At 39.1% G+C, this 25,930-nt stretch overlaps 1 protein-coding gene across 3 annotated transcripts in view; it reads right to left on the bottom strand.

Annotated features, from left to right (window-relative positions):
* RNF144B (ring finger protein 144B) overlaps positions 1 to 25,558 on the bottom strand; it is a 236,712-nt gene extending 211,154 nt beyond the window's left edge. The window contains exon 1 of one of the 3 annotated variants that reach the window (XM_007487884.3): positions 25,367 to 25,558. The gene's annotated coding sequence lies outside the window, so the exon portion shown is untranslated. Of the gene's footprint in view, positions 1 to 12,290; positions 12,446 to 24,260; positions 24,278 to 25,366 lie in introns of those variants that run through there. The other 2 variants (XM_007487887.3, XM_056823490.1) reach the window with 2 other exon arrangements.
* Positions 25,559 to 25,930: the final 372 nt, after the last annotated feature.

Genomic DNA, 25,930 nt, shown 5'->3' with positions numbered 1-25,930 from the left:
AGATGTATGTATATATAAAACCATATCTTACTTATTTCTAATTATCATTTCTTTCTTGGGAGATGGACACACGCGAGTCATTTTTCAAACAATATTTCTGTTGCTATATATAACATTCTCTTGATTCTGCTTGTTTCACTCTTCATATTTTAATATAGATCTTTCCCTGTTTTTTTTTCAAAATTAATCTGTTTTTATCATTTCTTACTGTAAGGTAGTATTCCATCACAATCATATGCCACAACTTGTTTAGCCATTCCATGGGACTGGAGTTCCATGCAAAGGTTTGGGAGGTGCTAAAGCTTCCAGAGTCTTCTACACAGAGGTGAACCATAGAAGTTGATGAGATCATGGAAGAGGGAAGAGAATGGGTCTTGGATCCCAAACCAAGCCTGGGGAGCATCCTCACTCCAAACCCAAGAGGAGAAGGAGAACTCAAGAGTCAGGAACCAAGCACAGGTTCAGTCAGAGAGGAGTTTTCAAAACAGCATCAATATCACAAGAGATATTTATTTAGTGAAAGATTGTTAGGACTTCTCTGCTTTTCCATTTTCCCTCATTCACACAACATTGATGGAAGAGAATGATACACAGGAAATTTGTCATGTCTTATGAATCTTTTCATCCCCCTTTTCTCCCTTTCACACCTAGCACAATACCTAATAGTCAGTTTTCCAAATGTATAACAGTTAAATTTGCTCAAACTTCACCCAGAATTTCTGCATGAATTTCCCAATTATTTTAATACCCTCAGTTTCATTCCTCAACGGCACGTCAATGGTTTCTAAGACACACAGAGGGTTACACCCTCCTTACACCCCTCTTACAAAGAGGGACCTCTCATCTTCTTTTAAACTTACAACTTTCCTCTTTGAGTTGAGGATGTCATAGTTTCTGCCCAAAATGTGTATGTTACATAATAATATTAATTACTTCCCTACAAATTTTGAAATATAGATGTGGTCAACAGCCTTTCTTAGCCTCTCTAAATCTATTCTAATTTTTCTGCAAAGTATTTTTCCTCAGTATTTTCCAACAATGGTCTGATAGTTAAAGGAGGTAATACATGGGAATGCTCTTTACATTATATTATATACATATATTATATTATATTACATTATATTATATATACCAAAACATTATATTAATTTAAAGTGCTAATGTTTTTATTGTTATCATTATTATAGTTCCATTGTCAACTTTAGAGACACATTTATAGAATTAATATTTAGAGTAGTCCCACACCACAGTTTTACCAACAGAAGATGGTAAGTGAAATTGCAAATTTTGAGAAGGTAATGGGGCAGACAGCATTTAAAAATGCTTTTCAGATTCTCATCGGCAAAGAAAAGTTATCCATTAGTCCCCTAGCTGATAATACAGTTTAATGATTTATGGGTATAATCGTCAGTGCCTTGTGGTAATGCACAATAAATAGTTTTCAGGATTGATTAATGGCAGAACACAAGCACAGGCAGTGAATCTTAGTGGCTGTGTTATTGCTTTTATGTGCTACTAAAACTAAAAGCTGGTTCCTTAAGAATAAACTAAAAGGGTAATTATTGCACATGGGTGGGGGAGGATGTCTAGGTTTTCCCAGCTGTAAACCAGATTGTTAACCTTCTTTAAATTGAGCAAAAACACATATCTTTAATTAACTAATTAAAATGCTCTTGGGCCAGGGATGCACTGAGGTAATTACAAGAAATGCAAATAATGCAACTGTGAATTTTTTGTGTGAATAATTTGAATTCCCACTAGGAATTCCCACTATTCTTTTCTATCATCTTTTAGTCATTGATCAATCAACAACCATTTACAGAATGATGAGTAAGCCAAGCATGAGCTGAGATAGAGTCTGTGTTGACATCTTTCCCAGAATCAAAAAAGTTTAGCTTAGGACATTAAAGACCAATTAGTCCATATACACATTGAATCACTGAGGAAACTGAGTCCTAGAGTGTGATTTGTCCAAAGTCATCTAACTTGTTAGTGAAAAAGGTCTTGGATTCAAACACAGAAGTATTTGGTTTGCCATTGTTGAGTCATTTTTAAGTCACATATGACTCCTCATGACCCTGCTTGGGTCTCTGAAGTGGCTTGCCATTTCCTTCTCTGGCTCATTTTACAGAAGAAACTAAGGCAAATAAGGGTTAAGTGACTTGTCCAGGATCACACAGCTATTAAATGTCTGAGGCTACATTAGAACTCTAGTTTTCCTGTCTCTGGGTCCAGCGCTCTGTCTACTGCATCACCTAACCATGCAAAACATGCTATTATTAGACAATGTAGAAACATTGACAACATGAAAAAGAGATTAATAAAAAATATTACATTATGCTGAAAGATAACAGAGATAATAAAACAATATCAATATTAAACTAATATACTCCAAATATCTTAGCCACCAAGCTTTTAAAGGTAAAAACTGAATTATAAGAAGATATGTACAGTAACAAAATGCTGGCAGACATTTTAATGTCCCTCTCTCAATAGTAAGTAGACATCTAGCAAAAATAGAAACAAAAGGAAAATAGAGAATAAAGAACAATTGAACAAATTGCTGGAAAATCTAGAGCCAAAAGACTTATGGGCTCTTCTAAATGTCACTGATAAATAATATATGTTTTCTTAGCACCAAGTGGAACTCTTAAGAAATTATCTATGTATTAGGGCACAGAAATGCTGTAAATAAATATTAATTTAAAAAACAAAACAGAAAAGAAAACCCGTCCTTACCAAAACATAAGACAATAAAACAGTAATCAGTTGAGAGAACACAAATAAAAGACACAGACCCAAATGGAGAATCAACAATGAAATCCTAAATAATGAGCAAACCAAAGAACAAGTCATAGAATAATGAATAAATTACCTGAAAGAAAATGATAATAATAAAATCTATACACCAATATTTCTGACATGCACCTAAAGCAATGGGGGGGGGGGGGAGGGGAAGAGAATTATGTTACTAAAAACATACATTAGGGATGAATGAATTGAATATGCCTTAAAATGATTAGAAACCTGACAAATAAACAGAACCAAAATAGGCATGAAAGAGGAGATACTAAAAATTAGAGGAGAAATAGATCAACTAGAAATGAAAAAATATGAAAATGATAAAACTAAAAGCTTATTTTTTAAGACCAATAAAATTGGTAAACCTTTGACTAATATGACTAAAAAGAAGGCAGGAAATCAAATCATAACAGCAAATAAACAAAGTGAAATCATGAAAAAATCAAAATAAGAGTTATCCGAACCTGTACAGAATTCAGGGAAAAGTTGTAAGTGACTACTTCCAGCTCTGTGCCCTATGTCTTAGCCACAGATAGAAAGTGAACTGAGAAGACTTATCCATAGGGCTGGTAGTCACCGGCAAGCAGTGGTTGGAAGGACCTACACTGTGTAATGAGTGAGGAGCAAAAACAAGGAGCAATTATGTGACTGACTCTGACCCCATCTCACCTCCCCATACTTTCCCTTCTTTTTAGCAAAAAAGTATTCCACCTTTCAGACCATTTTTAAGAAAATTCTGAATACATTGAAGCATCTGGGTGCTGCTTTTTCTTATGTTCCTCTTTGCATATGAAGACATTTTATTTTTCAGTCTCTTAAGGTCACATTGGCCCATTTTTTATTAATTTCTTCTAGAACTCATAGAGTCGATCTGTGTCCACCTGGCTCTAATTTGCCCCTGAACTATCTCTAAGAAGCTCATCTCGTCTGTGAGAGACGGTACCAGAAGATAGCCTCCTATAAACAGACAGCTTTCAAAAGAAAAAAATCCACGCCATCAACAGCCATGTGAAAAAAATACTTCAAAACATGAATAATTAAAGAAATGCAAATTAAAGCAACACATTCATCAAGTTGGCAAAACTGATAAATAAGAGGAAATTTAAAATGCTAGCGGAGCTATAGGAAAACAGGTACATTAGTGCTCTGTTGATAGAACTCTGAATTGGTTTGATTATTTTGAAAAGCAATTTGGAACTATGGCCTAAAGTTTCTAAACTTTGCATGTCCTTTGACCCAATGATTGGACTAGTAGGTCTATACCCGATAGAAATCAAAGGAAAAGAATCCATATGTACAAAAATACCTTTAGTGGCTCTTTTTATGGTAAAAAGTTTCTAGAAATCAAGACAATGCCCAGTAATTGGGTAATGACTGAATAAATTATGTTATGTAAATGGAATGGAATGTCATTGCAACATAAGAAATGATGAAAGGGATGCTTTCAGAGAAACTTGGGAAGACTTACATAAATTGATGCAGAATGAAATTAACAGACCCAGGAGTATAATTTGTATAACAATAACACTGCATAGACAAAACTTTGAAATACAATACCAATCAAGACAATGACCAAACCGTGATTCCATAAGGTGGATGATGAAGAATGTTATCCCATCTCTGATAGAGATGATGGACTAAACATGAAGAATGAGAGCTAGAGATCAGGAGATAGATATTTTTGACCACAGAAACTGATAACATATAAAGGGATTGTGTTAAATATACCACTAGAGATAATCCCCCACAAAAATGAGGTCTGTGAGGTATCAAGGTTGTTCAGTCATTTTTTTCAATTGTGTCTCACTCTTCATAACCACATTTGGGGTTTTCTTTGCAAAATAATGTAATAATTTGCCATTTACTATTATTATTGAAAGTTTTCAAGAAGGACTGCAGTGTTATCGGAAGCATACATGACCCCTTGATAATATTTCACATCACCATAAAATTGAATAGTTTTGTCATTAACTAAAAGTGCAGACTAATTTCTCAGAGAAAATGTGTAGTATCTCTACAAAGTTATGATCTTTTACATAATATTAAGTTCATGTCTTTATCAATAGAAAGTAGAAGAGACCCTAGTATAAGAGAGAGTGGTAGGTTACTTTAGGGTCAGAGGATCTGGATTCAAATAGTGCCCTTGCTACTTACTGCCTGGGTGACCTTAGACAAGTTACTTAATTTCCCTGAATCTCCTAAAGATACTTTATCTTCAAAATGGAAGAGGAAGGTAATGTGATATCTATCACTTGTGATTTTTCTTTATATTCTCATGGCCCCTTTTGTCTTTTTCTCTACCCTTTTTAGCAATTTAAAATGGATAATCAAAGGAATTTTTATTGGAGATGACTCAAAGGGAGTGATAAGAAGGGCTGGGCTTATATGGCAAAAGATATGGGTTCTGACTTTTATGAAGTAAATTGAGGAAAGTAATACTTGCTCTATCTAACATTGTGTTGTTATTTTGAAATCTCTAAAAGGATTCCTTTTCACATTTCAATTGGTCCAAAATATGTATGTTTCTTTTTTTTTTGTATGTTTCTTTAAAGATGGGTTTGTCACAAAAATCTTTGACAATCAAGAAAGCAAATGAAATGGCTCATTCAGCAAGGTTAAAAAGCCAGTGAAAATTGAGGTATTACCTGCTGAACAAGGAAGACCCAGAGGCTCTGTTACACAGAGGCAAAGCACTCACTCAGAATTCCAATCTGTTTTGTCACTTATCTGTATGACCTGGAGCAAGTCACTTAATCACTCAAAACCTCATTTCCTTGTATGTGAAATGAAGATAATAATATCCTCTATCTGCTATCTATTCACAGTAAAGATAAAATGGAATAATCTTGCACCTCCAACTACTTTTCAAGCATCTCAGAATGTATGTCCAGAAGACTTCTTAAACTCACTAGGTCCAAAATAGTACTCATTATCTTTCCCCCTAAACCCTCTCCAACCCCCTACCTTCCTTGGCAACACCATTCTCCTGGTCCTATAGGCTCATGGCCTAGGCTTCATCCCAGGCGCCTCAGTGTTTCTCATCTTCTCACATGCAGGCTGTTGCTGAGGCATGCAGATTTCACCTTTGTAAGGCTCCCTTCTCTGCTCTGACACCATCACCATCCTGGTACAGGTCCTCATCATCTCACACCTGAACTATTATAGTGGTCTGCTGGTGTCTCTGCCTGCCTCAGGTCTCTTTCTCATAACAATCCATCCTCTGTTCAGCCACCAAAGTGATTTTCCTAAGCATGTGTCTGGCAAAGAACTCCCCTATGCAATAAACTCCATTGGCTCTCTATCACCTCCAAGAACAAATATAAAATATTCTGGCATTCAAAGTCCTTCATAACCTAGATTGCCCTGTCTTTCCAGTGCAATTTATGCCTTATTCCCCCACATTTACTCTCTGATCCATGGTCACTGGCATCTTAGCTGTTTTTTTTAAAAAGATACTCCTCTTGATTCTGGGCATTTTCTCTGTCTGTCCATCATGCCTGGAACACTCTCCCTCCTCTCCTCCATCCAGTAACCTCCCTAGCTTCCTTTAAGTCCCAACTAAAACTCCATCTTTTACTAGAAGCTGTCCACAACCCCTTCTTGAGAAGGCCATCTACAATCAGTACCTCCATTTCCTTTCCTTTCACTCCCTTCTTTTTTTTTAAACCCTTACCTTCCATCTTAGAATTGTAAGATTTAAATTAATATAAATAATTACAAGTATTATTTTTTATAAAATTTATTTATTAATAATCACTTGAAGTAGAAGAAATTTTTTTAAAAAGAAAAAGAAGTTCAAAGCCTAATTTTCTAAGTAAAGTAAGGCCACATGTGTAAATTCTCCTGGCCTGACTAAAAGCCAGCTTCAACAGCCATGTTCAAGGAAAGAGAGAGGGGTGGGGTCACACCAAAACTTTATCTTCTGTGCATGAGCACACAAATGGGACAAATTCTATCCACACATTCCCCCCTGTGATTCCACTGGGAGGCAGGCACTTGGAATCTCCCATATTTACATGCCTAGTCTCCCCAATGAATCATTACACATAACCAGCTTATATCTCTAAAGATCTCTTACTAGAGATGCATATAATATTGCACTTTCTAGGGGGAAATTACAATAATTTGGGGATAAAAAGGAAATAAAAGAGAAAGAGAGCAAAACCAATGGTAGCTAGGCGTATTAACAAAAAGCCAATTAGGGAGCAATCCCCTTTGGTATAAGAATTTACATTCAAAATAAATGCGTTCAACCCCCATAGTTCAATTCACTACATCCCAAAGTTCATTCTGGATCTTTGGATGCAGTGTGCAGTTTCTGCAGGCATCTTCATGGTGCCTTCTCCAAACAGTTCACTTTCTTGATTTGGAGAGTTAGCGAGTTTTTTTCCTGAAATTTCTCTAAAAGATCTTAAACCTTGCATTATAGGATAATAATACAGTATTAATTGTATGGTATCTGTTCTAAAGCAGAAGAGAGGTAAGGACTAGGGAATGGGGATTAAGTGACCTGCCCAGCATCACAGGGCCAGGAAGTGTCTGAGGTTAGATTTGAATCCCAGATCTCCCATCTCTCTAGGTCTGACTCTCTATCCATTGAACCACCTATCTGCCCCCTCCTATCAATCTTCTGGTTTCATCATTCAATGGAAGTAGCTCTCTCTAAAAATCTCTTGATTGCCAAATCCAACAGCCTTTTCTCAAGCCTCAACCTTCCTGATCTCTCTGCAGCCTTTGACACTGGCGATCACACTCTTCTCTTTAATACTCTCCTCTAGAAGTTTTCGTGATGATTTAACTCTCCTGATTCTCCTCCCACTGTCTGACACTCTTTCTCTGTCTCCTTTTCTGGATCTTCATCCAAGTCACACCTGCTAACCACAAGGGTCTCTTCCTAGTCTATCTTGGGCCGTCTTCTCTTCTTTATCTATATTATTTCTCCTTTGATATATAGGTTATTCTCCCTCCTTTCTCTGTAAGTTAGGTGCATGGTCCATGATGTTCTTCCCACTCCAACTCCTATCCTTAAACCAGGGGATTTCAATATGCCTGTTGATGTTCCTTCAAAAACTCTTAACCTTCCAGCTTCTTAATCTGCTCACTTTCAATGACCTACTTCAGGACTGCTGACATAGGATCCTTCCAACTTTGGAATGTTCCCACCTAATTATTCCTGAGTCTGGCTGTGAGGTGGAATGGCTACTGAATGATTGATTGTCAACCATGACTCTTACCTGACTTCAAACAGAATTAAGGGTGCTAGTGTACAAGTGATAAATCATTCTGTCCTTTCAGGCTTATGCTGAAAGGAACTAGTTCTGATGCTGTCCTGTCCCTTTTTCCTTTTTAGAGCAATTTTCTATAATCAAAGCAAGTAGTTAATAGAAAATATGGGACAATGCAAATATGTAAGCTGTTTGCAATATGGATGTATAGTAAATAGAGTAACATTTGCCTATTAATACCTTGCCTATAAGATTAAGCCCATTTAAATAGAATTAACAACTAGACATGTTTTACTATAGACAAACCATTTGGTATACACTTTTCTCTGTATACAATTGGATTTAAGTGGATCTGTACCCCATCCTAAGTTTTTGTTTCAACTGGTATAAAATCAGTACATTTGTGTAATCATTGAATCTAGGGGCAGAGAATGTTGTTGCTTATGTTTTCATCTATAGGACAAGATCCCTAATAGCAACTGATTCTCCTAAAAGAATTGGAATGAGGGAGATTTTCCTCTATTATTGGCAAGGGCATTGTACCCCTAGAAACTCAGGCAAAGTATGATTAGGGAAATTCCTTTGCTCCCTTTCCCTCTGACTCACAACCCAAAACATCTAACCCTGAGAGGATTATCCTCCTTTGATTGTCCCATTGATTGTCCAAATCAGGCAAACCTCCTCCTCAACCCCTTGCTCCAGAGTCAAGTCCTCACTGCAGTAAAATATAAAAACCCCAGAATGGAGGCATTCTGGGAGCAACCTCCAGGTTGTTCCACTCATGCTGTCTTGCTGGCCAAAGATTTAACATTACTAATAAATCTCTCTCTTTACTTTTAAGCTAAGTTTCGGAATCTCGAATTCTTGTGAAAGGTATCCTTCCTAAACCCCACAACATTATGATATATATGATGTTGTTATAACTGTGTCTCTCCTTTTCATTTTATAGCAAATTTCTACGATCAAAATAGATAAGTGGTAGAAGTTTTGTAAATATTATATTAAACCTATGAATAAGCTGATTCTGGAGCATCTCTGGGTTACTATAATAGGAGGCAAGTATGAAAAAACTTGGAATTTAAATCTGTGATGAAACTATAATATGGGGATGATATTCCCTTCCAAATATATTTAGTAAGGATAATCCTAAAGAAAATGAAATTATTTTCCCATTTTTAAAGTACTTGTATGGAACTTTTTATGTTAGGTAAACAGAAAATGGTATGTAAAACTGAAATTCTCTGAAGTTTGAGGGTTAGGGAAATACACTTAAAAGACTAAATTGTATTAAGTCTTGTTACTGGCAGATTTTGGTAGCTTTTAATCTAGGAAACTTTACATGTGATTTAGAACTAGAGAAGAAAAGCTTCCTTCAAAGCAGTCCTGAGAATAATGACAATTCCAGGAAGCCAAAGAGAAGATATCCAAGAACCACACTCTCAAGAGAATTTCTACTACCAGATTAACTGCTTTCTTCCTCTGGGCTAAGTTTGTAGCATTTGGTCCCATTGCATCCATACAGATTGTTGGAAGGCCACGATGAACCCAGAATGCTTTTTTCCAGCCCTCCAAAGCTGTGGCCCATAGAGAGAACCTTACTGACTGTTGGGTATGCTCAGCATCCTTTTGGGACCCTCTTCAGTCTTTCTTCCCCTTGGGCACCAGGTCATATTATCTTACATCCCCTTTGCTTTCACTATTGCTTCTTTTGCTATTTGACCCTTGCAGGTTTAATTGCTTTGTTAAATTTGTGGCCTCTTGTCTGTCACAGTTCCAGTTCCAGTGTTAATTACTGAGTAATGAGTACATATCTGACCACTGGATGCCACTGCTGCTACCTTCCATTCCCAGAAGTTGTGGAATAACCCCGACTACAACAAGTAATACAGGACCCTATATCTATCCCTGATTCTGTACAGACCTTTTTCAGCATGAAGAAGTTCCAGAAGACTGATGCTTCACCCCTATCCTAGTTCTTGGCCCTGGGTTATTTGAAGGGGGAATGGCATGGGTTGCCATGCAGAGAGGTTGGTGTATGGATGTTGACAGATTGCTATAAAGATGTAGGCAGGACTTCTGCAACCAGTCAATCAGCCTGGGCACAGCAAACTAGACTTTCCCTCCTTTGGAATCTGCACAGAATCAGGCAAAAGTAACCTAATGTTACCACATAGTGTGTAATCTATCATTAACATCCCATTTGCATTGTGGTTTGCTTCCCCCAGAGTGGAGAATCAAGATGAATCATGGGTGAGACCACACAGAACAAGGTGAACTATGGGTAAAGTGACATTAGTTCCTTGGAAGCAGCAGGGTAATAACTGCCCAAACAAATGATCCCTTCCTTAGTAACTAAAAAAAAGATAAGAATCATTGCTGAAAACCTGTCAGGGCCTTTCCATCATCATGGTCACTTCATCATCAGAGCCATTCTACCAACTTCCCTCTCTCAATAAAGCATGTTCCCTCACCATGGAGATTTCCTGAGCTGTCAGTTCTTTGGACAAGACCCTAATTTTTCTGCCCCCATATTAGACACAGAGCATCAGGTCTCTGTGTATTCCATAAAAGCTTGGCAAGAAAAGATCTAAAAGGAAAGAAAGCTTCTTAATTGTTTTAGAGAATTCCAAAGAGCACAGTTGAAAGGGTGAATATATCTGGAATAGGCCAGGGTTGAGGTGGATAGGAATGAAAAAAGAGAGAGGGCATCCTAAAGGGGAGTGGTTTACTCATGAGCATCCAGGGATTCATTATCAACTGAGAGTCAAACTAATGGAGACAATAGCTTTAGCAAAGTAGAAAAATTTAAAAATAAATTCAACAGTACTTATAACAATAAAATTCAGGCAAAAATAATAGAAAGGAAAACCAAATTTAAAAAAAAAGAAGATAAATAAAACATCTGGGAATCAATTTACAAAGACACAAGCCTCATCTGAATACAATTATAAAACATTGTTTAAAGAAATAATGAGTAACTAAATAATTAGAGGGATATTCATTGCTGTGATTGGCCCTTGACAACATAATAAGAATAACAATGCTAACAAAATTAATTTATAGACTTAGTGCTAGACCAATCAAAGGGGATACTTCAAAGAACTAAAAATAATAATAATGTTCACTTGGAATAACAAAAGGCCTAGATTCTCAAGGAAGGAAGAGAAGAAGGAGGAGAAAGAAGAGGAGGAAAAGGAAGGAAGGAAGGAAGGAAGGAAGGAAGGAAGGAAGGAAGGAAGGAAGGAAGGAAGGAAGGAAGGAAGGAAGGAAGGAAGGAAGGAAGGAAGGAAATGATTGCAGGGAGGAGTATTAAAACATATGCTGCAATGAAAAAATCTCTTCTCTAATAGGATTCCACCCCCAGTTCTCCATTAGTGACTGCCTCACCATGACCACAATTCAATGAAATATTTCATATTTTCTTCTATTTTTCATTTTTTTGTTTTGTTTAATTGTTTCTTGACATCTCATGAAGTCATCAGCTTCTAGTTGCCTAATTCTAATTTTTAAAAGATGAATTTCTTCCATAACCTTTTGATCCTACTTTTCCATTATTTGGTCCATTCTACTTTTCATGGAACTCTTTTCTTCATTGGATTTTTTTTTGCCTCTTTTTCTAGTTGACCAATTTTGCTTTTTAAGCTATTTTCTTTTTGCATTACTTCATTTATTTTTCTCATTTTTCTTTGACCTGTATTATTTGATTTTCAAATTCTGTTTTGAGTTCTTCTAGCACCTGAGACCAATTCCCATTTTCCTTTGTTTGCATGTGGTTGTTTGAAACTCATTGTCCCTTTTTGACTGTGTCTTGCTCTTTGTCTCCCTAGAAATGTTCTAGGGATAGGTGTTTCTTTTGCTGTTTGCTCATTTTCTCAGCCTTTTTTTTTTTGCCTGTGGACTAGGAGTTCTGAAAGCTGCTGATTCTGTCTCCTCTGCTGATGGCTTGCAGGACTCAGCATTCCAAACTATTTTGGTCAAGGGTTAAAGCCTTCACCACAGCACAGGCTTGAAAGGGCCAACTGCTATGGACTTCCAGGCCTCACTGAAGGTTGGCGTCAGGGCTTGGCACTTCAAGGGGTTAGGTCTGGGGTATGGAGTTCTCTGGTACTGGTGTAGGCAGGGTCTTAGAATCCCGAAGTTGACCTATATACAGGCTCAGAACCTGGCATAGTAGGTGGGAGAGTGTGGTCAGCCAGCACTCCTCTATGTGCAATTTTGCTTTAGATTTCCCCCTTATCCCATGAAACTCAATGCTCTGCCTACCTTTGAAGTTGTATTCAGTAGGAGAGACCCTTCACTCCATCTTTCTGTTGGTTTTTTACTCCTGTCATTCTGAGGCTCTTAATTTTTGCTGCTACTTAGATGCCAATGATGGTTTCAAACAAAGCTTTCTTTTTTTCATATTTTTATAATGTATGACTCTCTAGAAAGAGGAAGGGGAAAGGAATACATTAGGAAACATAAGTTTTGTAGAGCAAAAGACATTAGTTTCCAAAAATTAATGTTTGCAATATATTGTCCGAATCCTTAGTTGCTCAGTTTAAAAATATCCCTGGTTGGTACTTGGTATAAAGAGTTAAGTAAGCAGAGATGCACGGCTTATTGCTAAGAATCCAGATTCAGTTTCTGGGAATATCAAAGCAAGGAAAATAATTATAAGGTTTAACTGTGGCAACTCTCCTCTTAGATAAAGATATTCTCAAAAATTCAAAAAATCTCAAAAAATTCTGAATTTGCCATAAGTCAAGTATTAAATAAGTTTGAGTAATAATTATGACAATAATAATAATTATAGCTGGCATATTTTAGGGTTTGCAAAGTACTTTGTCCTATCTCACTTGATTCTCACAATACCACTATGAAGTAGGTGGTAATATTATCCCCATTTCATAGATGAGGAAACTGGGGCAGAGTCACATAGCTGGTAAATGGCCATTGGCCAGAATTCAACTCATGCCTTCCTGATTTCAAATTCAACATTTGATCCCCTTGGCCACTTAGCTGCCTGGTAAAAATGTTCAACATCAAAACTTCAGGAGAGCCTAATCTCAACTGCTACTCAGCCTCACAGCTCAGGACCTGTTTGAATTCTTATATAGAGCAAAGAAATAAGTGTGCCTTATAGGTATGTTTGTTTGTTTTAAACCTTTACCTTAGGTCTAGGAGTCAATACTGTGTATTGGCTCCAAGGCAGAAGAGAGGTAAGGGCTATGCAATGGGGGTTAAGTGACTTGCCCAGGGTCACACAGCTAGGAAGTATCTGAGGCCAGATTTGAACCTAAGACCTCCAGTCTCTAGGTCTGGCTCTCAATCTACTGAGCCACCCCACTGCCCCTCATTTGCTTATTTTTAAATATTTATCTTGTCTTAGAATCAATACTATGTATTGGTTCTGTCAACTTGAAATCTGGAGACCCCAAATTTGTAGCAACTTGAAATCTAGAAACTCTTGTCTTTTGAGAATTCCCAGAAGGGGAGCTCTCAGATTCATGAGTTTCAGACTAACAATAGACCTTAAAGTATAGGACAGGTCTGGCTAGAAGACTTAACCAAATGCTTAAGTACCCCTTTGTCCTGGTAGTTTTTCCCATAGTATCAAAGTCCTTTCCCAGGTAGCCTAGCCCTTGGTTGGATCTTTCCCTTTTGTATCCATTGTAAGGCATCAGCCTCTCCCTGATAATCCTGTCTATTGCTTTTCATTTCCTTGTAGCCATAGTAAAGCCAATCAATCATACTCCCCAGTCCCCAGTACCCCAAAAGGTATATAAGTTCCAAGTTCTATTATTCTTTGCCTAGGAACTTGACTGAGGAGGAGCTTGTGTTGAGATTTCAGACTGCTTCTCTTCGGACTGTCACATGGTGAATGAAAGGCTGACTCCCTTTCCTTAGCTAGCCTCTGGAGAGGCCCCTCATCTTGGAAGAGGCCTCTGTGGCTGGAAAACTTGTTAAATTTAATTCTCTGGGCACACACCTTTGCTGGGGCCTCTGAATTCCTTCCTGGTTCTCTCTCTCTCTCTCTCTCTCTCTCTCTCTCTCTCTCTCTCTCTCTCTCTCTCTCTCTCTCTCTCTCTCTCTCTCTCATTTCCTGAATTTCTTCTCTCTATTTGTAAATGAACTACCATAAAAGCCATTCTGACTTGAGTAATTCATTGGAATTTAGTAATTAAACCCCTGCTCAACTATTCAGTCCATGATCTAGCGCAGTTTTCCTCTCTGAGATACTGTTGCCAGAGTATAGGATTCTGTCTGGTAGCCGAATATAGAATATTGAACATGATCTCTTTCCTGATTAAAGACTTGTATTTTCTAACTATTTAATGTTTCTGTATTTTTTCCAAGTTAACAGTTCCAAGGTGAAGAGAAATAAGGGCCAGGCAAATGGAGTTAAGTGACTTGCCTAGGGTGGCACAACTAGGAAATGTCTAAAGACAGATTTAGATCCAGGACTCTTCTCTCCAGGCCTGGATCTCTATCCATGAAGCCACCTAGCTTCCCTTTCCTTTCCGCTTTAAAGCAGTTGAAGCAAATATAGTAATATATAAAGAGCACTGGACCCAAAGTTACAAGGCCTAGTACAAGTACAAACATTTAACAGCTGGGTATTAAGTTCCAGAAAATGCAGATGGTCTTTTTTGCCTGTATCTTTCCCCACCAGGGGTCACATCATTAAGGTTAACATTCTCCTATTTGTCCATATCTCCACAAAATCCAACTCCATGGTACTGAGGTTGCTGTGGGTTCTTGAAAGCTATGCCCACGGAGCTCCAGTCATGCCAGGATCTAAAATGCCAGAAAGGTTTGAAATGTGATCCCAGCAACCAACTATGTCTCTTGTCAAGAGCCAGCCTAGCAAAGAATAAGAAAGCCTTATCCCAGTAGGCTGGCCACCTGGTGATTAAATCTTTGGTCATGGAAACAAAATAACATTCAGTTCTGGGTGGTCCACTTCCATTTCTATAGTGGCAGAAAAGGAAACAATGCTAAGTATTATACAATTATTTAAACTGCAAACTTCAGTGTCGTTTTTAATACTACACTCAATATGAGATCCTTATCTAGTGACCAATAATAGGATATGCTATTACATAGTTCACTGGAACTGAATTATATCAATCTTGACATTATCACTATGAATAAAAGCAAAAGAAAAAGGAATGTTGGGCTGAATGAAAAATCACTCATAGGTTTTCCTAGGGATGCAAACAAAGGGCTGGCTAGAATGGTTTCATCATGCATGAAGCCGGTTGTTATTGTTGTCTAGTTGCTTTTCAGTTATGTCCCACTCTCTGTGACCCCATTTGGGGTTTTCCTGGCAAAGATACTGGAGGGGTTTGTCCTTTCCAGCTCTTTCTACAGGCAAGGAAACTTCAGGGGTTTAGCAAATAAGGTTTAGTGATTTGCCCAGGGTCACACAGCTATTAAGTGTCTAAAGCCATATTGAAACTTAGCATCAATTGCATCCACTCAAACAGCCAAAGCTCCAAAGCTCCCACTGGTTTTCCTTTAACTAAACCAATCCAAAACTACATTATTTCAAAACAAAAGCTATTCAATTAAACAGCATAGCAAAATAAGTGACCAAAAAAAATCCCAACTCCCTTACATTCTCACACAGATCACTGTGTTCCGGTGGGAGGACACAAGTGGCCAGAATGACATGTATGAGAAAGGGCACACACAACTTCTGTTCTTAGGGCGGCATCTCCATTGGAATGCTTCTCTTCCCCCAAAGTTCTCCCAGCTAAGCTATTCCCATTATCCTGACAGTCCAGCAATGTTACCAAGCTGAGTGTTTCTCCATTACATTGCTAGGCTATTCCTCTCTGCTGCTTGGCACTCCTGTAATTCTCCTTGACCAGGCTACACTCTGTTCCCATCTTCTCGTTCTCCACAGATGGGCCACTCGTGGTACTCCTCTGCGGCTCCTTGCTGACCTTTCGTTGTTAGTCAATTAGGTGGCACAGTAGGTAGGAAGGCCTGTATTTGAAATCTGCCTCAGTCAATCCCTGGGTAGCTCTGGGCAGGTCCTAGAACCTCTCTTAGCCTCAATGTCTTCATGATAGCACCCAGCTCACAGGGTTGTTTTGAGGGATCAAATGAGATAACATAAAAAGTGCTTAAGTGATTTGTGCCCTATAAATATTAGCTAATTACTAGTTATTATTTTATTGAATTGACACTCGTCAATGTGGAATCTAGAAGCCCCCAAACTTGTAGCCTAAAAAGATTTAGTGACCCCCAGTTTTGGTTTGAAGGTGAAGACCCCAGGTTTGACCTTGTCACAGGACAAGGAAAGTCCCTGAGGGAAAGAGCCTCTTAGACTAACAATAGACCTTGAGTTAGTTCTGAGTGGGGACCCCAAAAAGATGCCACTTTTTGCCTTAGGAGCTTCTCCCATTGTACCACATCCCCCTTTCGAGGATAGAACTCAGGACCTTGGCTTATGAGACTGACATGCTACCTACTGTGGTAAAACTCAAGGTCTATTGTTAGTCTAAGAGGCCGTGAAGTAGGACTTTCTCCTCAGGGAGTAACTCTTGTGTGAGGAGGTCAAACCTGGGGTCTTCACCTTCAACCAAGTAAACTGGGGGTTACTAAATCTTTCTAGGCTACAAGTTTGGGGGCTTCTAGATTCCACGTTGACACACTGTTAAATGATTTTGTTCCTATTCATTTAAGGGTAGGGTTTTGGGCTCTTTTCATACATAACACCAATTGCTTTTTTGCAATTTCACCCCAGTCACAGCCAGCTGGTCAGTCAGAAGAAGACTCAAGCTTAGGTTAAACTTGTCTTTTTAACTCCTTTAATCCCAGCTGAGTTGCTATTCTGAGATGTCAGTCCATTGTTTGACTAAGAGTTAGAAAATTCCTTTCAATTCCTTTCTGCTCCAATAATGTCAATTATGGTGCCTGTAAATTACCACCCTGAGAGCCTCAGTAAGATCAGAGGGCCAAGGCAGGGGTAGTGCTTTTTGACTTGCATTCCTAGCCACAGCAAATTCATGGCTTTCCCACCATATGTCCCAAATGGACCAGAAATATCATTTCATGTGATATTTGGTCAACTAAAATTGCAGGGCTCATGATAACTCTTTGTAAGAAGATGCAGCATATGTATCCAGCCCCAATACACTAAAAGCCTCCTATGTGAGATCTACGAATCACTCGAGTTCACCCTAGCAGCTAGGTGGATAGAGAACTGGAGATGCAAGGTCCCAGGTTCAAATCTAGTCTCAGACACTTCCGAGCTGTGTGACCTTGGGCAAGTCACTTAACTTTCATTGCCTAGCCCTTATTACTCCTTTCCTTAGAATCAATATGCAGTATTAATTTTAAGACCTTAGAACCAATACACAATATTAATTTTAAGAACTAAGTTAAGTTATTAAAAAAAAAAAAGGAGTGCACCCTAACTATCCACACACACACACTCCAAGTGGGAAATTACACAGTACTTTTTAATAACCTCAAGTTTCTCATTCAAATTTTAAAAATCAATATTATACAGATGATCCTATATGGTTATAAGTCATAGGATACTGTAGTCTCTGATGAATTAAAATTGTAGATGACCCAAAGAGCCATAAAGAGGTATGTGAATAGGCTGCAACATATTACCAAAGAAGAAATTTTCAAGAGAACCAGCATGCAAGCTGTCAATAGAGAAATAATATGAGTAATAACCATGCAAATGTCAAAAATCCTTGTGAATGGCCCCACTGACATCAGAATTCCTATGGAAGATGTTGGGATCCAGGCATGAACAAATCATGTAAATATTATCGATGTACCCAAAGGCTGACTCTTATGAGCAATCCGCTCATGTACCAGGCTTATGGATATAATTCTTATATTTCACATGATTGATTTCTTGTTCCTTGTAACAAAGTGAATCGCTAATCTTATGGTGTTCTGACCACTCTTCAAGCCTTCGGTCCAAAGGTCAATTGGACCTCTGGGCAGGGCACTGACCTCTATCTTGTCTTAGCCTCCACCTCTTTGATCTTGTAGTTAACAAAGCCAACCTTAAATTCCCTACCATGTCACATATTCATTAATTACCTCCCATTCCCCATTCCTTGATTCCGCAAAAAAAAAAAAAGAAAAAAAAGATTCACATGTGGCTTGCTCTCTTTTACCATTAGAGGAGCAAGACAGACTGAATCCCATGTTGTTGAACCCTTCATCTCTGTGTTTTTCTCCCGTCCTCATGTTCTTTCTCCCTTAATCCTTAAACCATTCGACCCTATTTCCTCAGTCCCTAGCCTCGCTTTCAGGTGGTGGACCCACAAAAGAACATCATATAGCTGCTGAACAGCTATAGAAGATTGTGGGGAGACCTGGACAAATACCATACAGAATGAGAAAGCTCAGATAGGGAGGAATCTATATCATTGGTGGATGTACACTGATAAAACTATAGGTGTATCAAAATATAACGTCGAAGAAAGTTCAATTTCCTCAATTACAGACTTGGAAATGGATGCCCCCAAATGTTGAGACTTGCCCAAAGATACAAAGGTAATAAGTATCAGTCAGAAAATGTCAACCTATATTCATCCCAGCCTTCAAGTAAATGTACACATTTTTAGTAGCTGTGCATAATCAATGCTAACTCCTTTCTATTATTCTTGTTTATAGCCAAAGTTCATCAAATATTTTCATGAAAAGCCAATACAGAGGTAATTCTACTTCAAGGAGCTATGACTTTGCCAGTGAATGTACTGGCAGCAAGAGAAATCATGGCACCTTTGAAAGAACACTGGTTCTAGATTCAAATCCTGCCTCTACTATGACCTGTATGACTTTAGATAAGTCCTTAGTTTCCTCTCTGTAAGATGAGGTTAGACTAGATGATGTTTAGGGTTTACCACAGCTCTAGATCTATATCGTGTCACTTTATGACACAGAATGCCATGTCTCTGACTTAGCCAATGGTCTTCAGGAATAATGAGGAAAAGCAAATATATACACCTGAGGTCAAACAAATTGGTAAGCATCTCTTATGTTACTGGTTACTAGCTGTTACTAGCCTGGTTCTCAAATAACAGATTTATAGGTCTCTGTCACTGGGCTCATTTCTCAAAGTCTTTCCAACTTAGTAACGCCAACCAGAACTAACACTCTACTGGTGTAACCTTAGAGGATTCAGAGTCAATTCTGCTCAAAAATGAGGCATTGAAGGATTGTGGTGGAAAAGAAATTATAAAACACTAAAAATGCCCCTCTTAGACATCTCTTATTATTTTTTTACTGCCATTAAATACCTAGAAATTAAGTTGTTAACTATATCCAGAGTTTGCCATAAGACAGTCATAATTTCATGATGTTTATTTAGTCTTTTTAAACATTTACCTTCTATCTTGGAATCAATACTCTATATTGGCTACAAGGCAGAAGAGTGGTAAGGGCTAGGTTTGGGGGTTAAGTGACTTGCCCAGGGTCACACAGCTAGGAAGTATCTGAGGCCAAATTTGAACCCCAGACCTCTTATTTCTAGGGTTGTATCTCAATCCACCGAGCCACCTAGCTGCTCACATGTGTAAACCTTAAAATTTCTTAGACTTATGAATGTTAGAAATTTCCCCATTGGGAAATTTCATACTTGAAAAATTTCCTACTGATAGTAAGAACTCTATTGGAATGTGAAACTCCTTGGCATGGGAGGATCCTTCTCTTCCCTACTTAAGACTACTTTAGGACAGAAACCTTTTGCTAAACAATGGAAAGGGCTTTGACCTATGCTTAAGCATAGAACAGGAAGTTCTTTGAGTCATGATTGATTTTAGAATTGATACAATAGAGATACTTGGAATGACAGAACCAGGTCTTGGAACTTACAATCTCCACCCTACTCAGAGTAACAGGATTTAGGAAGGGATGCAGCAAAGATCAAGATTTAATTATTTGAGAATATGACCTTCAACAGACATGTGCAAAGCCACAGACCTCTGGGCAGTCCTGGGTTAAGCTAGAGCCACCATTGGCACAGGGGAGACATGGACAGTGATTGGTAGATGTGAGAACTGAGGGGAGGGAACTTAGATTGTTGACTTAAAAATAGCGGGGTCTGAGGACAGAGGAGGAGTTTTTTGCTCTGAGAGGTTTTGCTCTGAGGAGGTTTTGCTCTGAGAGGTTTTGCTCTGAAGGAGTCTGGAGGTGGAGGCCCCTGAGACTGTTTCTCCATTTTGGTCATGTGAGTGATAGGGACTGATCTCTTTTCTTTGCCTCAGCTATCTAAGGGCTTGGGCCTTTGGCCCAGCCTAAGGAGAGGGGGTATTCAAGTCCTATTCCCTTCTCTCCCCTTTCTCCTTCTCTCTCTCTCTCTCTCTCTCTCTCTCTCTCTCTCTCTCTCTCTCTCTCTCTCTCTCTCTCTCTCTCTCTGTCTCTCTGTCTCTCTCTCTCTGTATAATACCTTTCTTCCTCCTGTTTGTAATTAAAAACTCCAAAAGGTTGAACTGCTGACTTGAGTTTTCATTTAGGAATTACATAGCTGAATTCCTTGGCGACCTTAAATTAATATATATCAGTCTTTTAAAGTGATTTCGATATCACACATGCTGAATGAGTTTTAAGAGAATTAGTACATCACTTAGGACAAAGGAAAAGCCAGGAGATGGTTTATATGCTAGAATACAGTAAAGGAACACTACCTGTAGCCACAGGTATTTCCTGGCAATTCTGCTGAATCTGGTTATCTATTCAAAGATGTGTTTGTTTGTTTGTTTGTTTTTAAGAAAAAAAGTAAAAATATCTCCATCAGAGGCTGAAATCTTTTTGTTGTTGTTGTTGTTGTTATAGACTCCTTTGGCAGTCTGGAGAAGCCTCTGGATCCTTCTCAAAATCATTGTTTTTAAGTACATAAAATAAAATACTTAAAATTACAAAAGAAACCAATTTTATTGAAATTTATCAATTTATTCATTTAAAAAAAGTTCATAGACCCTGGATTAAGGGCCCCATTTTATTTTATTTTACTTTATTTTATTTAAATCCTTACCTTCCAACTTGGAGTCAATACTGTGTATTGGTTCCAAGGCAGAAAAGTGGTAAGGGCTAGGCAATGGGGGTCAAGTGACTTGCCCAGGGTCACACAGCTGGGAAGTGTCTGAGGCCAGATTTGAACTGAGGACGTTCCATCTCTAGGCTTGGCTCTCAATCTACTGAGCTACCCAGCTGCCCCCAAGGACCCCATTTTAAATCAAGAAGGCCAACATTTCCTTTGGAAGCCTGGCAGAGAAAGTCTGGTGTCAATGAAACATTACATTGAAGTCCAAATTAAAGGTCTACAGAGCTGTGGGAATGCCTAATCACTGCTTATATGTGGTTACAAGACTGGTACCTATTATTTTCCTTTCTTTGGGAAGACTGGTCTTCTTGGATTATACATATGAGCTAAGTTTTCTTTTCACATGTCTTATTAAAAGTTCTTCTAGCTCAAAATATATATCTGTGGCCCTATTTCCCTGAAGTTTTTTGTTTTGTTTTATTAAAATTTCCACTGAAAAACATAATCAAAACCTAATGCTTATTGCTTCAAGTCACACATAACAATGTTATGGAGTCTTATTCCTATTAAAAACATGTGTTACAAGTATACACATAATTATATAAATCCCAGACTCAATTTGCACACACATACCAATGGCCACACACAAACCTTAGGAAAATAAGGATAATAGTCTTTTCTGAACCAACAAAATCTATAAAATAACACTGTAACCCAGTTCTTCATTCAATTCACTAAGCAAAAATTTTCCAAAGATCAGCGAACCATTTTATAAATTATGTGGAATATAAATGGAGTATAATTTCCATGTAGTGGAGTAAATTAAGGTCACTTTTTTCTTTTCATCTGAACATATTTTCTATACTTGGTCATCTTAAGCATGTATGTCTGTCTATACCATATTTCTTTGGGCAAATGCTAGTTTTGTAAAGAAAAACTCAACCAGAACCACAATTGAATTAGTACAAAAATTATTTGTGTAAAACTTTTTTTTCTGGAAATTCAAAACTCCTCACAAACATTTTCAACTGACTCTTAAAGTCCCAGATACTAAGATGTATATATGTTTATAGATTTTAATTTATGTATAAAATGGAGTCACTATTTTGTGGTGAAACAGAAACAAGACCGATAGCAGTTCTAATTTTGGCTTATCTATTAAACTTTGGGCAAATACAGCATAGAATAATGGCTAGAGCACTGAACTTAGAATCAGGAAGGAAGAGAGTTAATTTAAATAACTACTATGTGCCAGGAACTGTTTTAAAAATATTATCTTAATTTTTTTTAAGCTCTTACTTTTTGTCTTAGTAACAACTCTAAGACAGAAGGGCTAGGCAAATAGGGTAAAGGGTCACAGGGCTAAAAAGTGTCTGAGGTTGATTTTAATCTAGGTTCTCCCCTTCCACATCAGGCCTGGTGCTCTATTCACTATATCTTCTAGATGACCCCTCATTTGTTCTTTAAAATAACCCTGGGAGGTAGGTACCATTATTCTATTATTAATCCCATTTTACAGTTGAGGAAACTGGCTGAGAAAGATTAACTGTCACATAGCTAGTAAATATATGAATCAGGACTTGAATTAAGGCTTTCCTGACTCCAAACCCAGAATTCTATCCACCATACAGCTTAACTTCCTCTATTCATGAAGATCTGAATTCCTTTTCAGACTCTTATTAAACACTTAAGTCATTTAAAATCACACCCCTCAGTTTCCTCATCTGTAAAATGAGACAGTTGTGTTTCGTTGCCTCTCCATATCTCAATTTCCTCATCGTTAAATTAAAAAGGAAGGGAACAGGTTAGAAAAGTTCTAAGATCTCTTAAGCTCTTAATTTCTATTATTTCTTAACAATAATAATTTGTGTAGCATTTTATACTTTACAAGATGCCCCTCCATTTCATTTCGGCATTACCCCCAATCCTATGCATTAAAGGATTAATCCTAGTTCTGTCAACAAGTGCTAGCAAGAGGAGTTAGAAAATGAATACTTTGATTATTAGTATTAGCCTGTATTTCCCATCTATCTACACTGATATATTCAAAAACCACATTCAGTAAGTATTAGGTGTAAAAATATTAAGTAACTATAAACTTTTAAGATGAAGAAAAGCAAACATACTGTACTAGTGGAAATTCAATAGCTGGGCTAGGCCCTTGGAAATAGAAGTTTCTAGTGTGTGAGTGATTGACATACTTCTCTTGCCTTGTGCTAAGAGCCAGGACATTTGTGATTAGATACTCTTCTTAAGTCCCGTGTCCCAGACCTTGGCACAGAAAGTGGAGCCATGGACACCAACTCAACAGTCTTTATTTTTCCTCCACGGGATTTGGGGAGAGAATGAGATGAAAAATTGTAGTTTGTGATATGTGTAACAATTGTTTTTATAGAAAATGCATATGTTTATTTTACCACTGATTAAATGCGTTTTCCATAGTAATGATATTGATGGAGGAGATTGTACAAAGCACATTTAAGGAGCATAAAGGCAAAGACATGACTAAGAGCGAGCGATGGGGCAAGCCAAATGATATGATTGGTGGAGACACAAACACCCCCTCGCTAGAGGATTGAATTCACCATCACTCATGCAGAAGGTGGGCCTAAGGCGTGATTGACAACTTGCTGTCCCTGAGAATCTGACAGAGAAGGACAGCAGCTGGACTTAGAACAGACACTCACAGTGCCTTCTTGTATCCAGCGACGGTCATCGCACAATAATAGCAGTATAAACAGGATCCTAATTAATGAATATAATCATTCTTCCCTGCGCCCGGCATAATTAGTTCTAGTTGGGTTGTTAGCCATTAACACCCTGATTCCCCACCCCCAGATTGGCAGCGTTCTCTCCCTCCTCAGATTATTACCTTGTACAGTACTTAGATATACGATGAATTTCTCTTTCCCCCTGCCCCCATTCAGTAAAAGATAAGAACAGCTTTCAATTGTGTCATTGTAATTCCAATATCTAGCAAAGAACCTTACGCGCCTAATTAATGCCTAATTGACCTGAACATTTTAAAATGCGTGTGCTTGCTGCGGGTCACCGACTAGTCCCCGAAAAAGCTGTGTGACCCTAAGTCTCAATATCGGTTGATCTTGCACCGCAATGAATGTATTTCTAAAAGAATTCTTTCGGTCCAAGAGTCTTTGAAAAGGTCTTACTTAGCAGTATTTTGTTGTTGTTGTCGTTTACTGATATTACAAACATTCAAAAACCTTATTAGGTCCTGCAGCCGGGGGAATTTCCTTCGTTTCTTCTAACCTTGAGAGTCTTCTCTAACCAGAAGTGTGACCTTGCCCCTTCACGCCCCTTCAACTGGATTCTATCTTCGTTTATCTGGGCATCTATCCCCGCAGGCGCCGTTTACCCTCTCGCTTTCTTCAAGTCCTCCGCCCCCTAGATTCTCCTCCACCCTCCAACACCTGTACGATCGTTCATACTCAACAGGTATGCGCAATATGTCACCTCCGTATTTCAGGATTAAAAAAAAAAAACAACTTTTCCTTGGGCAGCGCTTTACAATATTCAAAGCGTACGCTCTATACTTGGATGGTCCCAATTCATTTTACAGAGAAAGAAAAAGAAGGCTGGAGCTGTTTGGGGGTGAATACCGCGACGCCACAGCGGAAAAGTGAAACACCCCCCAATTCTGCAGTCTCTGACTCAAAGATAGGTAGAAGATGCCTTGGCTCAAGGGCGACATTGATTTCACATACAAGTTTTGACCCGGGGGGGGGGGGGGAGGGGGAAGGGGGAACGGGAGGGGCGGACGGTGAACACAGATGTTACATTTGGAAATTTATTACAAATCTAAGTAGCTATTGCCAAACTGTTAGAATTTGCTTTTGTTCCCGTTCTTCTGCTTCAGTCCCTCGGGACTCTACCGCCCTGGACTTCCACCTCAGGCGGGAAGAGGCGCGCGCGGCGCCGCCGCCCACCCACCCCCCAAGAGGCGGTGGCTCGTAGGGGCCGGAGACTAGACGCGGTGGATGGAGCGCCAGCGGTTGGCAAAGCTGAGGCGCGGATCCTGACAGAAGGGGAGCTTCTGCTAGTCTCAACGCAGGCAGTGACGGCGAGGGGGGCTCCGCGCACGCACATGCCCGTCTGTCCCTCGAGTGGGCAACGCAAAGTGGTGGCAGGCTCACCCACAGAGCCCAGGCGTGCGGGCCGGCGCCCTCGGACTCAGGCTTCCCCGGTGCTGGGGCTGGAGAGAGCCGTAAAGAGGTTTAGAAGGGGTGGGTTGGTGGGTAAGGTCCGCTCCCAGATCGTGTGGTCTCAGGAGAGTGTAGCAATAGAAGGAGATGGGTAGCTAACTCCTTACCTTCTTCCCCCGGCCGAATAGTGGGACCCTAGACGAAGGGCGCCTGCCCCAGCCCCGATCCGTACGGTCAAGTTCAAGCTGCGACCACTCCAGGGTTTAAAAGGAAAAGCTCTTCTTGCTGTCTGCCTGCCTCCGACAACTCACCCCCACCCCCCTTTCTTGATTGCTCCTTCTGACCCCTGTCCCTCTATTCCTTCTCCTCCTCTCTTCACTGTCGGTCTCCCTTCTCATTCCTCCCTCTGCTGTGTTTGCTGTCCCACCAGTTCCCTCCCAGTCTCCTCTCTCCTCCCAAGTGGGAATGGCAAACGCTGTAGCAGCTCTCCCTCTGCTGTTTCTATCTGAAGGCAGTAGCCCCTCTCTTTTTCCCTCTGTCCCCACCACTCCCTACCCGCCCCCAGCCTCCAGCACATATGCACATAGTCTCATATATGATTTAGGAAGGTATGCAGGGTATGCATACCTTTGTTAACTCTTCTGGGCCTGGGCAAGTTGGATATTGGATTGTTTTCCCAATTAGTGAGTCAGTCAATTAGTGCATACTGCTATGGGAAGGGGAGGTGGGGG

The sequence above is a fragment of the Monodelphis domestica genome, chromosome 3, assembly GCF_027887165.1.
Source record: "Monodelphis domestica isolate mMonDom1 chromosome 3, mMonDom1.pri, whole genome shotgun sequence".
Taxonomy (NCBI): domain Eukaryota; kingdom Metazoa; phylum Chordata; class Mammalia; order Didelphimorphia; family Didelphidae; genus Monodelphis; species Monodelphis domestica.
The sequence above is the reverse complement of the archived record's forward strand: the minus strand, read 5'-3'. Positions and strand labels throughout refer to the sequence as shown.